This window comes from Bufo bufo, chromosome 2 (assembly GCF_905171765.1).
Source record: "Bufo bufo chromosome 2, aBufBuf1.1, whole genome shotgun sequence".
In the NCBI taxonomy this organism is placed as follows: domain Eukaryota; kingdom Metazoa; phylum Chordata; class Amphibia; order Anura; family Bufonidae; genus Bufo; species Bufo bufo.
The window spans coordinates 257338750-257352819 of NC_053390.1; the positions used below are offsets into that span (position 1 = coordinate 257338750).

At 41.1% G+C, this 14070-nt stretch overlaps 1 protein-coding gene across 3 annotated transcripts in view; it reads right to left on the minus strand.

Moving 5' to 3' along the window:
• HNF1A (HNF1 homeobox A) overlaps window positions 1–14070 on the minus strand; it is a 52788-nt gene that overhangs the window by 8548 nt on the left and 30170 nt on the right. The gene's annotated exons all lie outside the window — the stretch shown is intronic.

Genomic DNA, 14070 nt, shown 5'->3' on the forward strand with positions numbered 1-14070 from the left:
AACCTGATCTGAGCGGTCTAAAACGCTCAGATTAGGTGAAAGACTCCCTTTAAATTAACCCTGTAGTTTTTACATTGGCCACTTAGGCTAATAATTGGGCACAAGGCAAATGTGGTGCCCATTTTCAATTGAACCTTTCAAAATTATGGTGCCCATTTTCAAAAGGACTCTAGATCTTCCCCAGGAAATTGTAGACCAGTTAGCTTAACTTCTGTTGTGGGGAAAACTGTTTGAAGGATTCTTCAGGCACTATATACAGGAGTATGTGACTGTTAATATCGTAAGTGATAGCCATCATAGGTTTACCAAGAACAGATGTTTTCAGACTAAGGCCTCTTTCACACTTGCGTTGTCCGGATCCGTTGTGCACTCCATTTGCCGGAAGTGCCCGCCGGATCCGTAACACCGCAAGTGAACTGAAAGCATTTGAAGACGGATCCGTCTTCAAAATGCGTTCAGTGTTACTATGGCACCCAGGACGCTATTAAAGTCCTGGTTGCCATAGTAGTAGTGGGGAGCGGGGGAGCAGTATACTTACCGTCCGTGCGGCTCCTGGGGCGCTCCAGAATGACGTCAGAGCGCCCCATGCGCATGGATGACGTGATCCATGCGATCACGTCATCCATGCGCGTGGGGCGCCCTGACGTCACTCTGAAGCGTCCCGGGAGCCGCACGGACGGTAAGTATACTGCTCCCCCGCTCCCCACTACACTTTACCATGGCTGCCAGGACTTTAGTGTCCTGGCAGCCATGGTAACCATTCAGAAAAAGCTAAACGTCGGATCCGGTAATGCGCCGAAACGGAGTTTAGCTTAAGGCCGGATCCGGATTAATGCCTTTCAATGGGCATTAATTCCGGATCCGGCCTTGCGGCAAGTGTTCAGGATTTTTGGCCGGAGCAAAAAGCGCAGCATGCTGCGGTATTTTCTCGGGCCAAAAAACGTTCCGTTCCGGAACTGAAGACATCCTGATGCATCCTGAACGGATTTATCTCCATTCAGAATGCATTGGGATAATCTTGATCAGGATTCTTCCGGCATAGAGCCCCGACGACGGAACTCTATGCCGGAACAGAACAACGCAAGTGTGAAAGAGCCCTAACCTGATTTGTTTTTTTGAGGTCAGGGTTCAGTGCTGAGTCCACATTTAACTTATTTATTAATGCCTTCCCCACATCCACCGGCAGATGTTGGGTCTTTAAAGATGGTGATTCCTGCTGCGTTACACAGCAAACACCTGGGACTAATGTCAGCGATTAGTGATAACACAAAAAAACTCAGAAGCATGCGCTCTCAGGGGTGGAACGCCTTTCCCTCGCAGAGATCGGGGAAGGCATTACTTAGTATTAACAGACCTGTTACCACGTCTATTACAGGTATATTCCAATGCAAGCCTGTAGGTGGCAGCACTGCATTGAAATGTACAGAATTTTCTATTCCGTAATGGATTAAATTCCATTACTGATTAGAAATGGCAATCTAATTATTTTATTTTGAGGCCACTCTATAAAACATCTTAAATTATCAAAAAATAAAATCTATATAAATCATGGGCATTGTCGTGTCTGATAATGCCTGTAGCATTAAAAAATTTAAATATTTATCCTATACGGCGAATTGCACAACGGAAGGAAATCAAATGGTCAATTCACAGTTTTTTCATTGCTTCACTCCTCCAAATTTTTTTTTATAAAAAGCTATCAAAAAGTCATAAACACTCCAATATAGTATAAATAAAACTACAGGTCATCTTGCAAAAAATGAGCCCTAATAGCTCCGTAGACATAGCTATAAAAAAAAGTTATGGGGGGTCAGAATATGGCGATGAAAAAAAAAAAAAACAAAGGTGTTTTTTTCAGTATTAAAAAAACAAGAAAAACTATACAAATGTGGTATTGTTGTAATCGTACTGACCCATAAAATGAAACTAACAGGTCAGTTTTACTGCATAGGGAACACTGTGAAAACAAAACCCATAAAACTGTGTCAGAATTACATTTTTTTTTTCCATATTCTCACTATTCTGTCCTAGGTGATGTAGCACTGGGAGAGTCACTTATAGAGAAGGATTTAGGTGTCCTTGTGGATAGCAGATTAAATTATAGTATACAATGTCAATCAGCTGCTTCTAAGGCCACCAGGATATATTGTCATGCATTAACCCCTTACGGACACATGATGTACCGGTACGGCATGTTTCCCGAGTCCTTAAGGACAACACACGTCATGTGTTGTTCCGATCACCGCTGCCCGGCGGGCGGTGATCGGAACAAGGTGCCTGCTCAAATCATTGAGCAGGCACCTCGGCTAAATGCGCGTGGGGGTCCCGTGAAACCCCCCCCCCCCCTCCCCGTGTCGGCGATCGCCGCAAACCGCAGGTCAATTCAGACCTGAGGTTTGCGGCTTTTCATGGTGTGGGCGGCAGCAGTGCCATCGGGTCCCCATGGGGCTGTGGGGGGGACCCAATGGCATGGAAGGCAGCGCGATGCCTTCCTGAGGCATCTGCGCTGCCTTCCGGTGAAGAGCCAGGCCCCGGAAGCTGTATGAGTAATAGACACAGTATTACTCATACAGCCAATGCATTCCAATACAGAAGTATTGGAATGCATTGTAAAGGAATATACCCCCAAAAGTTCAAGTAAACAAAAACTTCATTTTCCCCAAATAAAGTAAAAGAAAATTGGTAAAAAATAGGGGGGGGGGAGTGTACATATTAGGTATCAATACATCCGTATCGACCGGCTCTAAAAACATATCACATGACCTAACCCCTCAGATGAACACCGTAAAAAATAAAAACTGTGCTAAATAAACCATTTTTTTGTCACCTTACATCACAAAAAGTAGAACAGCAAGCGATCAAAAAGGCGTTTGCCCACCAAAATAGTACCAATCTAACCGTCACCTCATCCCGCAAAAAAATGAGCCCCTACCTAAGACAATCGCCCAAAAAATAAAAAAAACTATGGCTCAGAATATGGAGACACTAAAACATCATTTTTTTTGTCTGAAAAAAGCTGTTATTGTGTAAAACTTACATAAATAAATAAAAAGTATACATATTTGGTATCGCCGCGTTTGTATAGACTGGCTCTATAAAAATATCACATGACCTAACCTCTCAGATGAACACCGTAAAAAATAAAAAATAAAAACTGTGCTAAATAAACCATTTTTTGTCACCTTACATCACAAATAGTGTAATAGCAAGCGATCAAAAAGTGATATGCACCCCAAAATAGTGCCAATCAAACCGTTATCTCATCCCACAAAAAATGAGACCCTACCTAAGATAATCGCCCAAAAACTTAAAAAACTATGGCTCTCAGAATATGGAGACACTAAAACATGATTTTTTTTTTTGTTTCAAAAATTATATTATTGTGTAAAACTTACATAAATAAAAAAAAAAAGTATACATATTAGGTATCGCCGCGTCCGTCTCGACCGGCTCTATAAAAATATCACATGACCTAACCCCTCAGATGAACACCGTAAAAAAATTTAAATAAAAACTGTGCTAAATAAACCATTTTTTGTCACCTTACATCACAAAAAGTGTAATAGCAAGCGATCAAAAAGTGTAATAGCAAGCGATCAAAAAGTCACACGCACCCCAAAATAGTGCCAATAAAACCGTCATCTCATCCCGCAAAAATCATACCCTACCCAAGGTATTCACCCAAAAACGGAAAAAATTATGGTTCTCAGACTATGGAAACACTAATACATGTTTTTTTTTTGCTTCACAAATGAAATCATTGTTTAAAACTTACATAAATAAAAAAAAAAGTATACATATTAGGTATCGCCGCATCTGTGACAACCTGGTCTATAAAAATATCACATGATCTAACCTGTCAGATGAATGTTGTAAATAACAAAAAATAAAAACGGTGCCAAAACAGCTATTTCTTGTTATCTTGCCTCACAAAAAGTGTAATGTAGAGCAACAAAAAATCATATGTACCCTAAACTAGTACCAACAATACTGCCACCCTATCCCGTAGTTTCTAAAATGGGGCCACTTTTTGGGGGAATAATGGATTAAAATAGAAAATTTGCCAAAAAATGTAAATTCTGAAATTTCATCTCCATTTGCCAATAACTCTTGTGGAACACCTAAACGGTTAACAACGTTTGTAAAATCTGTTTTGAATACCTTGAGGGGTGTAGTTTCTTAGATGGGGTCACTTTTATGGAGTTTCTACTCTAGGGGTGCATCAGGGGGGCTTCAAATAGGACATGGTGTAAAAAAAAACAGTCCAGCAAAACCTGCCTTCCAAAACCGTATGGCATTCCTTTCCTTCTGCGCCCTGCCGTGAGCCCGTACAGCGGTTTACGACTACATATGGGGTGTTTCTGTAAACTAAAGAATCAGGGCCATAAATATTGAGTTTGGTTTGGCTGTTAACCTTTGCTTTGTAACCGGAAAAAAAATTATTAAAATGGAAAATCTGCCAAAAAAGTGAAATTTTTTAATTGTATCTCTATTCTCCATTAATTCTTGTGGAACACCTAAAGGGTTAACAAAGTTTGTAAAATCAGTTTTGAATACCTTGAGGGGTGTAGTTTATAGAATGGGGTCATTTTTGGGTGGTTTCTATTATGTAAGCCTCGCAAAGTGACTTCAGACCTGAACTGGTCCCTAAAAATTGGGTTTTTGAAAATTTCAGAAAAATTTCAAGATTTGCTTCTAAACTTCTAAGCCTTGTAACATCCCCAAAAAATAAAATATCATTCCCAAAATGATCCAAACATGAAGTAGACATATGGGGAATGTAAAGTAATAACTATTTTTGGAGGTATTACTATGTATTATAGAAGTAGAGAAATTGAAGCTTAGAAATTTGCAATTTTTTTACAAATGTTTGGTAAATTTGGTATTTTTTTTATAAAAAAAAATGAATTTTTTTTATTTCATTTTACCAGTGTCATGAAGTACAATTTGTGACGAAAAAAACTATAACTATCTCAGAATGGCCTGGATAAGTCAAAGCGTTTTAAAGTTATCAGCACTTAAAGTGACACTGGTCAGATTTGCAAAAAATGGCCTGGTCCTTAAGGTGACATAGTCCTTAAGGGGTTAAACGAGGCATGGACTCGCGGGGCAGGGATGTAATACTACCACTTTACAAAGTACAAAGAAGAACGACTAAACTAATAAGGCGCATGCAGGGTCTTAGTTATGAGAAAAGATTAAAATAATTAAATTTATTTAGTCTTGAGAAGAGACGTCTAATGGGGGACATGATTAACTTGTGTAAATGGGCCGTACAATAAATGTTCAATGTAAAATCCCCTTAAAAGACAAGGGGGCACTGCCTCCGACTGAAGAAGAAAAAGTTACGTCTCCAGAGGTGTCAACTAGGGTTGAGCGAATTTCATATTTTGAAATTCTGGTTCGGGTTGTGGTATAATCTGAATTGCATTATGGATTCCGTTACCGCGGACCATAACGCAATTCCATAACGGAATGCCTCTAAAGGCATTCCGTTATGCATTCCGTCATGGAATTGTGTTATGGTCCCTGGTAACTGAATCCATAACGCAATTCAGATTATACCCGCTCATCCCTAGTGTCAAGGTTTAATGAAAAATAAATTGTAGTCATGAATGATACAAGTTAGGTGAGCATGGATGTCTCAGCTACAAACTGACATACAGGTGAAACTCGAAAAATTAGAATATTGTGCAAAAGTTCATTTATTTCAGTAATGGAACTTAAAAGGTAAAACTAATATATGAGATAGACTCATTACATGCAAAGCGAGATATTTCAAGCCTTTATTTGGTATAATTTGGATGATTATGGTTTACAGCTTATAAAACCCCTAAATTCACAATCTCAGAAAATTTGAATATTACATGAAATCAATAAAAAAAAAGGATGTTAAATAGAAAAATGTAGGACCTCTGAAAAGTATAATCATGCATATGTACTCGGTACTTGGTTTGGGCCCCTTTTGCATCAATTACTGCCTCAATGCGGTGTGGCATTGATGCTATTAGCCTAAGGCTATGCTGAGGTGTTATGGAAGACCAGGATGCTTCATTAACAGCCTTCAGCTCTTCTGTATTGTTCGGTCTCATGTCTCTCATCTTTCTCTTGGCAATGCCCCATAGATTCTCTATGGGGTTCAGGTCAGGCGAGTTTGCTGGACAATCAAGCACAGTAATCCCATGGTCAGTGAACCAGGTTTTGGTACTTTTTGCAGTTTGGGCAGGTGCCAAGTCCTGCTGGAAAATGAAGTCACCATCTCCATAAAGCTCATCTGCGGAAGGAAGCATGAAGTGCTCCAAAATCTCCTGGTAGATGTCTTTGTTGACTCTGGATTTAATAAAGCACAGTGGGCCACTACCAGCAGATGGCTTGGCTCCTCAAATCAACACAGACTGTGGAAACTTCACCCTGGACTTCAAGCATCTTGCATTGTTTGCCTCTCCATTCTTCCTCCAGACTTTGGGTCCTTGGTTTCAAATGAGATGCAAAAGTTGCTCTCATCAGAAAAGAGGACTTTGGACCACTGAGCAACAGACCAGTTCTTTTTTTCTTTAGCCCGGACGCTTCTGACATTGTTTGTTATTCAGGAGAGGCTTGACAAGAGGAATACAACATTTGAATCCCATGTCTAGGATCCGTCTGTGTGTGGTGGCTCTTGATGCACTAACTCCAGCCTCAGTCCACTCCTTGTGGAAGTCCCTAACACTTTTGAATGGCCTTTTCCTAACAATCCTCTCCAGGCTGTGGTCATTCCTGCTGCTTGTGTACCTTTTTCTTCCACACTTGTCCCTTCCACATAACTTTGTATTAATGTGCTTTGATACAGCACTTTGGGAACACCCAACTTCTTTTGCAATTACCTTTTGAGGCTTTCCCTCCTTATGGAGGGTGTCAATGATGGGTTTTCTGCACAACTGTCAGGTTAGCAGTCTTTCCCATGATTGTGATTCCTACTGAACCAGACTGAGAGACAATTTAAAGGCCCAGGAACCCTTTGCAGGTATTATGGATTAATTAGCTGACTAGAGTGTGACACTTTGAGCCTAGAATATTGAACCTTTTCACAATATTCTAATTTTCTGAGATTGTGAATTTGGGGTTTCATAAGCTGTAAGCCATAATCATCCAAATTATAACAAATAAAGGCTTGAAATATTTTGCTTTGCATGTAATGAGTCTATCTCATATATTAGTTTCACCTTTCAAATTGCATTACTGAAATAAATGAACTTTTGCACAATATTCAAATTTTTAGAGTTTCATCTGTACGTATTTACTCACCCATCCAAGTACATTACTGTATGATTGTATTTAAACTAGTCAACTTAATGCTATTTTTATTTTTGGTTTTCTTTGTCACACATTGAACGTCAGAGATAACAAACATCAGTTGGGGGGGAGATTTAACACAACTAGTATAAAGGAAAGCTGTCTTAGATTCTAACAGCAACCAATCAGATTGAAACTTCCATTTTTCAAAGTAGCTCTGAAAAATGAAATGTGAAATCTGATTGGTTTCTATGGGCAACTAAGCCAGTTCTGATAAGCCACTTAGTTTCTTATCATGTCCTGGATTTTGTTATCTAGAGCTATATGCTCAAAATTCTATTTGGGTACAATTTGGTAAAATCGGTCAACCGATTCAGGTTTAAATCAATTCTAACCGAATCGAAAGTGCTCCAGTTGGCCAGATAATTTGCATATGACACTCAGATGTCTCCTAGGATATTATTTATATCTTTTATTTCTCACTTTAAAAAAAAATGTTTTCATTTTTATTTTCCCCCTCTCACTCTGCCCAAATTGAATCATTTAAAATTTGAATTCGGGTCCATTTTTACTAAATTTGGGTCAAATCAAATTCGTTTAGAATCGATTTCCTCATCTTGAATAGAATTATATAGTAGCTGTCAACTTCATTTAATTGAATAACCCCATTCAGTATCTGCATTTTAAATTCATGACTGTGTCATACTGACAGAAATCTGTTTTTAGTATCTTCCATCTTAATAAAAACCAAATAACCAATGGCAAATACATATAAAAGTTTATATTTTCCCCTTCTATTTTTGTATTTTGTGTTCTTGTGATTTTGAAGTATTGTACGTTTAGTAAACAAGCACTGGTATTCATTGTCCTTATGTGGCACTGAAAGAGTTAAGAGTTATCAAGAAACACGCATGTCAATAAAATGAAAGGGTAGGGCAACCTTTGGAGTCAGAGCTAGAGTTAACACATTATAGTTATTACTGAAGACTTGTGCTGTAACAGGGGTCCATCCCGATGAAAGGGGACGGGGTCGCTTTCATTATAGATAAGCCTTTTTTAGTGTAGAGTATTTGGAATTCTTCACAGATTTTTGACCAGTCAGACGATCTTACAGATGATATAGCTGGTTAGAGTTGGTCATGCGCACACACAGACATACACTGAACAAAAATATAAACGCAACACTTTCGGTTTTGCTCCCATTTTGCATCAGCTGAACTCAAAGATCTGAAACATTTTCTACATACACAAAAGACCCATTACTCTCAAATATGTCTAAATCTGTGTTTGTGAGCACTTCTCCTTTCTCGAGATAATCCATCCCACCTCACAGGTGTGGCATATTAAGGTGCTGATTAGACAGCATGCATATTTCACAGGTGTGCCTTAGACTGCCCACAATAAAAGGCCACTCTGAAATGTGCACAGTTTTGCCTTACTTGGGGGGGGGGGGGGGGGTCAGAAAACCAATCAGTATCTGGTGTGGCCACCATTTGCCTCACACAGTGCAACACATCTCCGTCGCATAGAGTTGATCAGGTTGTTGATTGTGGCCTGTGGAATGTTGATGCACTCCTCTTCAATAGCTGTGCGAAGTTGCAGAATATTGGGGCAGGAACTGGAACACGCTGTTGTATATGCCGATCCAAAGCATCCCAAACATGCTCAATGGGTGATATGTCCAGTGAGTATGCAAGAACTGGGATGTTTTCAGCTTCCAGGAATTGTGTACAGATCCTTGCAATATGGGGCTGTGCATTATCATGCTGCAACATGAGGCGATGGTCGTGGATGAATGGCACAACAGTGGGCCTCACTATCTCGTCACAATATCTTTGTGCATTCAAAATGCCATCAATAAAATGCACCTGTGTTCGTTGTCCATAACATACGCCTGCTCATACCTTAACCCCACCACCACTATGGGCCACTCGATCCACAACGTTGAAATCAGAATACCGGGACTTATCCATGAACAGAACGCCTCTCCAACGTGCCAAACGCCATCGAATGTGAGCATTTTCCCACTCAATTTGGTTACGACGACGAACTGCAGTCAGGTCCAGACCCCGATGAGGACGACTAGCATGCAGATGAGTTTCCCTGAGACAGTTTTGGACAGTTTGTGCAGAAATTCTTTGGATATGCAAACCGATTGCTGCTGCAGCTGTCCGGGTGGCTGGTCTCAGACGATCATGGAGGTGAACATGCTGGATGTGGAGGTCCTGGGCTGGTGTGGTTACACGTGGTCTGCGGTTGTGAGGTTGGTTGGATGTACTGCCAAATTCTCTAAAACAGCAAATATGTGGCCACAGGATGAGAAAGGCACTCATAGGGTGAATAGGTAAAGATGAAACAGCGTTCTTCACCCCGAGACGCGTTGTCTCTCAATAAACCCGTACTTGTCAAATCTGGTTGTGATTTGCGCCTCACGTCCACCAGCTCGCCAGACCACAAAAGTCGTGAAGGGCACCGTCAGAAATTCTCTAAAAGACCATTCATTGCACGGGAAACAGCTCTGGTAGACATTCCTGCAGTCAGCATGTCAATTACACACTCCCTCAAACGTTGCGACATCTGTGGCATTGTGCTGTGTGATCAAACTGCACATTTCAGAGTGTCCTTTTATTGTGGGCAGTCTAAGGCACACCTGTGAAATATTTATGCTGTCTAATCAGCACCTTGATATGCCACACCTGTGAGGTGGGATGGATTATCTCGGAAAAGTGCTCACTAACACAGATTTAGACAGATTTGTGAACAATATTTGAGAGTAATGGGTCTTTTGTGTATGTAGAAAATGTTTCAGATCTTTGAGTTCAGCTTATGCAAAATGGGAGCAAAACCGAAAGTGTTGCGTTTATATTTTTGTTTACTGTATATTATGTAAGGATGCCCCTAAACAATGTGGTCCGTCAGTCAGATCCAAATGCGAATCACTGCTAGTTGCCAGGCCACACCTTTACTTGCCGTCCAACACCTATTTGTTTCAAACTTCATCTTCATGTGCATACAGTCAGGTCCATAAATATTGGGACATAGTTCCAATTTTAACATTTTTGGCTCTATACACCACCACAATGGATTTGAAATGAAACTAACAAGATGTGCTTTAACTGCAGACTGTCAGCTTTAATTTGAGGTTATTTACATCCAAATCAGGTGAACGGTGTAGGAATTACAACAGTTTGCATATGTGCCTCCCACTATTTAAGGGACCAAAAGTAATAGGACAATTGTCTTCTCAGCTGTTCCATGGCCAGGTGTGTGTTATTCCCTCATTATCCCAATTACAATGATAAAAGGTCCAGAGTTCATTTCAAGTGTGCTATTTGCATTTGGAATCTGTTGCTGTTAACTCTCAAGATGAGATCCAAAGAGCTGTCACTGTCAGTGAAGCAAGCCATTATTAGGCTGAAAAAAACAAAACAAACCCATCAGAGAGATAGCAAAAACATTAGGCGTGGCCAAAACAACTGTTTTGAATATTCTTAAAAAGAAGGAATGCATCGGTGAGCTCAGCAACACCAAAAGACCACGGAAAACAACTGTGGTGGATGACCGAAGAATTATTTCCCTGGTGAAGAAAACACCCTTCACAACAGTTGGCCAGATCAAGAACACTCTCCAGGAGGTAGGTGTATGTGTGTCAAAGTCAACAATCAAGAGAAGACTTCACCAGAGTGAATACAGCGGGTTCACCACAAGATGTAAACCATTGGTGAGCCTCAAAAACAGGAAGGCCATATTAGAGTTTACCAAACGACATCTAAAAAAGCCTTCACAGTTCTGGAACAACATCCTATGGACAGATGAGACCAAGATCAACTTGTACCAGAGTGATGGGAAGAGAAAAGTATGGAGAAGGAAAGGAACTGCTCATGATCCTAAGTATACCAACTCATCAGTGAAGCATGGTGGTAGTGATAGTGTCATGGCGTGGGCATGTATGGCTGCCAATGGAACTGGTTCTCTTGTATTTATTGATGCTGTGACTGCTGTTAAAAGCAGCAGGATGAATTCTGAAGTGTTTCGGGCAATATTATCTGCTCATATTCAGCCAAATGCTTCAGAACTCATTGGACGGTGCTTCACAGTGCAGATGGACAATGACCCAAAGCATACTGCAAAAGCAACCAAAGAGTTTTTTAAGGGAAAGAAGCGGAATGTTATGCAATGGCCAAGTCCATCACCTGACCTGAATCCGACTGAGCATGCATTTCACTTGCTGAAGACAAAACTGAAGGGAAAATGCCGAATGAACAAGCAGGAACTGAAGACAGTTGCAGTAGAGGACTGGCAGAGCATCATGAGGGATGAAACCCAGCGGCTGGTGATGTCAATGCGTTCCAGACTTCAGGCTGTAATTGACTGCAAAGGATTTGCAACCAAGTATTAAAAAGAGAAAGTTTGATTTATGATTATTATTCTGTCCCATTATTTTTGGTCCCTTAACAAGTGGGAGGTACATATGCAAACTATTGTAATTCCTACACCGTTCACCTGATATGGATGTAAATACCCTCAAATTAAAGCTGACAGTCTGCAGTTAAAGCACATCTTGTTAGTTTCATTTCAAATCCATTGTGGTGGTGTATAGAGCCAAAAATGTTAGAATTGTGTTGATGTCCCAATATTTATGGACCTGACTGTATGTGGCCTGGGAAGTACAGGTACAGCTTGGAAATTAGCAGTGATCTGCATGCGGATCCCACTGCCGTGCTGGACACCATTGTGTACTGGCAACTTAAGTTACAACCAATTCGCAACTTCCTCAGCTAAGATCATCCTAAAGTAAAACAAAACAAAACTTTCTATTCCCAATAATGTGTTTCAGTTTTGGAGATCTTTGTGATGCTTTTTTACATGCTACAATCATTGTGATTATCAGATATTTTATGCACAACATCACTTTTCTGGCAGCTGACAGATGTCAGATTAAATGGTTATTAAGACACAGAAATTTGGACAGAAATCAGATATCTGTACATGTGAGAGCACCCTAATCTGGTTGGTCATAAAACACATCTTAAAGGGATTGTGTGAAAAATTTAACAACCCCCCCTTCCCTCCCAGCCAACGGCATCTTGCCACTTTGGGACAAATCCTGCTACAGAATCCTGCTACTCTGTTACCGATTACAGATTCAGAAATGGTGGAGGGAGGTGTATCAAAACTTTTAACTGATCTTGTTGAACATGGCCCTCATGATTGCGTACAATTAATGCAGCAGGAAACGTCTGGGTTTGATCATGTTCATGAAAAACCTCTTTCTAATCCTGACTTTGAGTAGATGGAAGCAGATTCATGGGAGAGGATGGCCGGTTCCATACTGGATATGCACTGGTCACACAGCACGAGGTAGGTACAGCAGAACTACTCCCACCTCATATGTCAGCACAAGAGGCGGAATTGAAGGCACTCACTGAGGCGTGTAAAATGGCCAAGGGGAAGAAGGTAAACATCTACTCAAGGTATGCTTTTGATATTGCACATAATTAGGGACCTATTTGGCGGGCCAGGGACTTCCTAACATCTGCAGGCCAGTCTATAAAGAATAAAGACTCTGTACTAGAACTTATGAACTCTCTGTTGTTACCAGAGGAAGTTGCCATCATCAAGATCAAGGCACACACCAGGCACACTACGGTGGAGGCAAAAGGTAACGATCGAGCTGACAAGATGGCCAAACAAGCCGCACTACAGACTGTAAAGACTGTCCCCACCCCGGTAAAAATCCTGAAGCCTGAAGATGTGTCTGTAAGTATGCTCCAGAAAATGACTGGTTAAGCCCCTCCTGAGAAAAAAGAACTTTGGCCAAAGCACGGGGCCAAGGTTGATGAACAAGGAATTTGGAGAAACAAAGAAAGGACTTGTTTACCTTTTCCAATGTATCCTGCTATGGCACAGGAGGCCCATGGACCTACCCATCTGTCTAAAGGTGCTATTGTAAGTGTTGTAAATGCTGGTTGTATTGCACCAGGGTTTTCCACAGTAGCAGCTCGGTTTGTACAAGGGTGCATGATTTGTGCATTGAATAATCCCGGTCAAGTGGTGAAGACTCCAAGCAAGCACACCCCAAGGTCATTTTACCCATTTCAGAGATTGCAGATAGACTATATACAGCTACCTAAGGTAGGTGTGTATGAGTTTGTTCTTGTGTGTTTTGATCTCTTTTCAGGATGGCCAGAAGCCTTCCCAGTAGCAAGCCAAATGCAAAGAATACCTCCAAGAAATTGGTCAGTGAACTGATATGCAGGTACGGTGTTCCTGAAGTCATTGAGTCAGATAGGGGGTCCCATTTCACAGGAGAAGTAATGAGGGAGGCCATGCAGGCGCGAGGGGTCACTCAAGCGTTTAACACGGCCTACCATCCCCAAAGTAGCGGCCGAGTTGAACGCCTCAATGGCACATTGCAGTTAAAGATCCAGAAAGCAATGCAGGAAACCCAAAGAACTTGGCCAGAATGCCTGCCCTATATTCTGTTAGGACCACTCCCAACCGAAAAACAGGACTGTATCCTTTTGATATTTTGTTTGGGTGCGCTCCCAGACTTGGGTTGTACTTCCCCCAGCAGTTACAGAACAATGACAATCTCGCTGGGTTTGTCCAGGCCCTCACAAAAAAGGCTTGAACATACTCTTAAACAAGTGTTTGCTTCACTTCCAGATCCTGACTCAGTAGAAGGAACTCACAGCTTGCAGGCCAGAGACTGGGTGATGATAAAGAGGCATGTGAGAAAAGGACAAAATTCGATAGTCCCTTTCAAGTACTGTTGACCACCCACAGCGAAGGAAA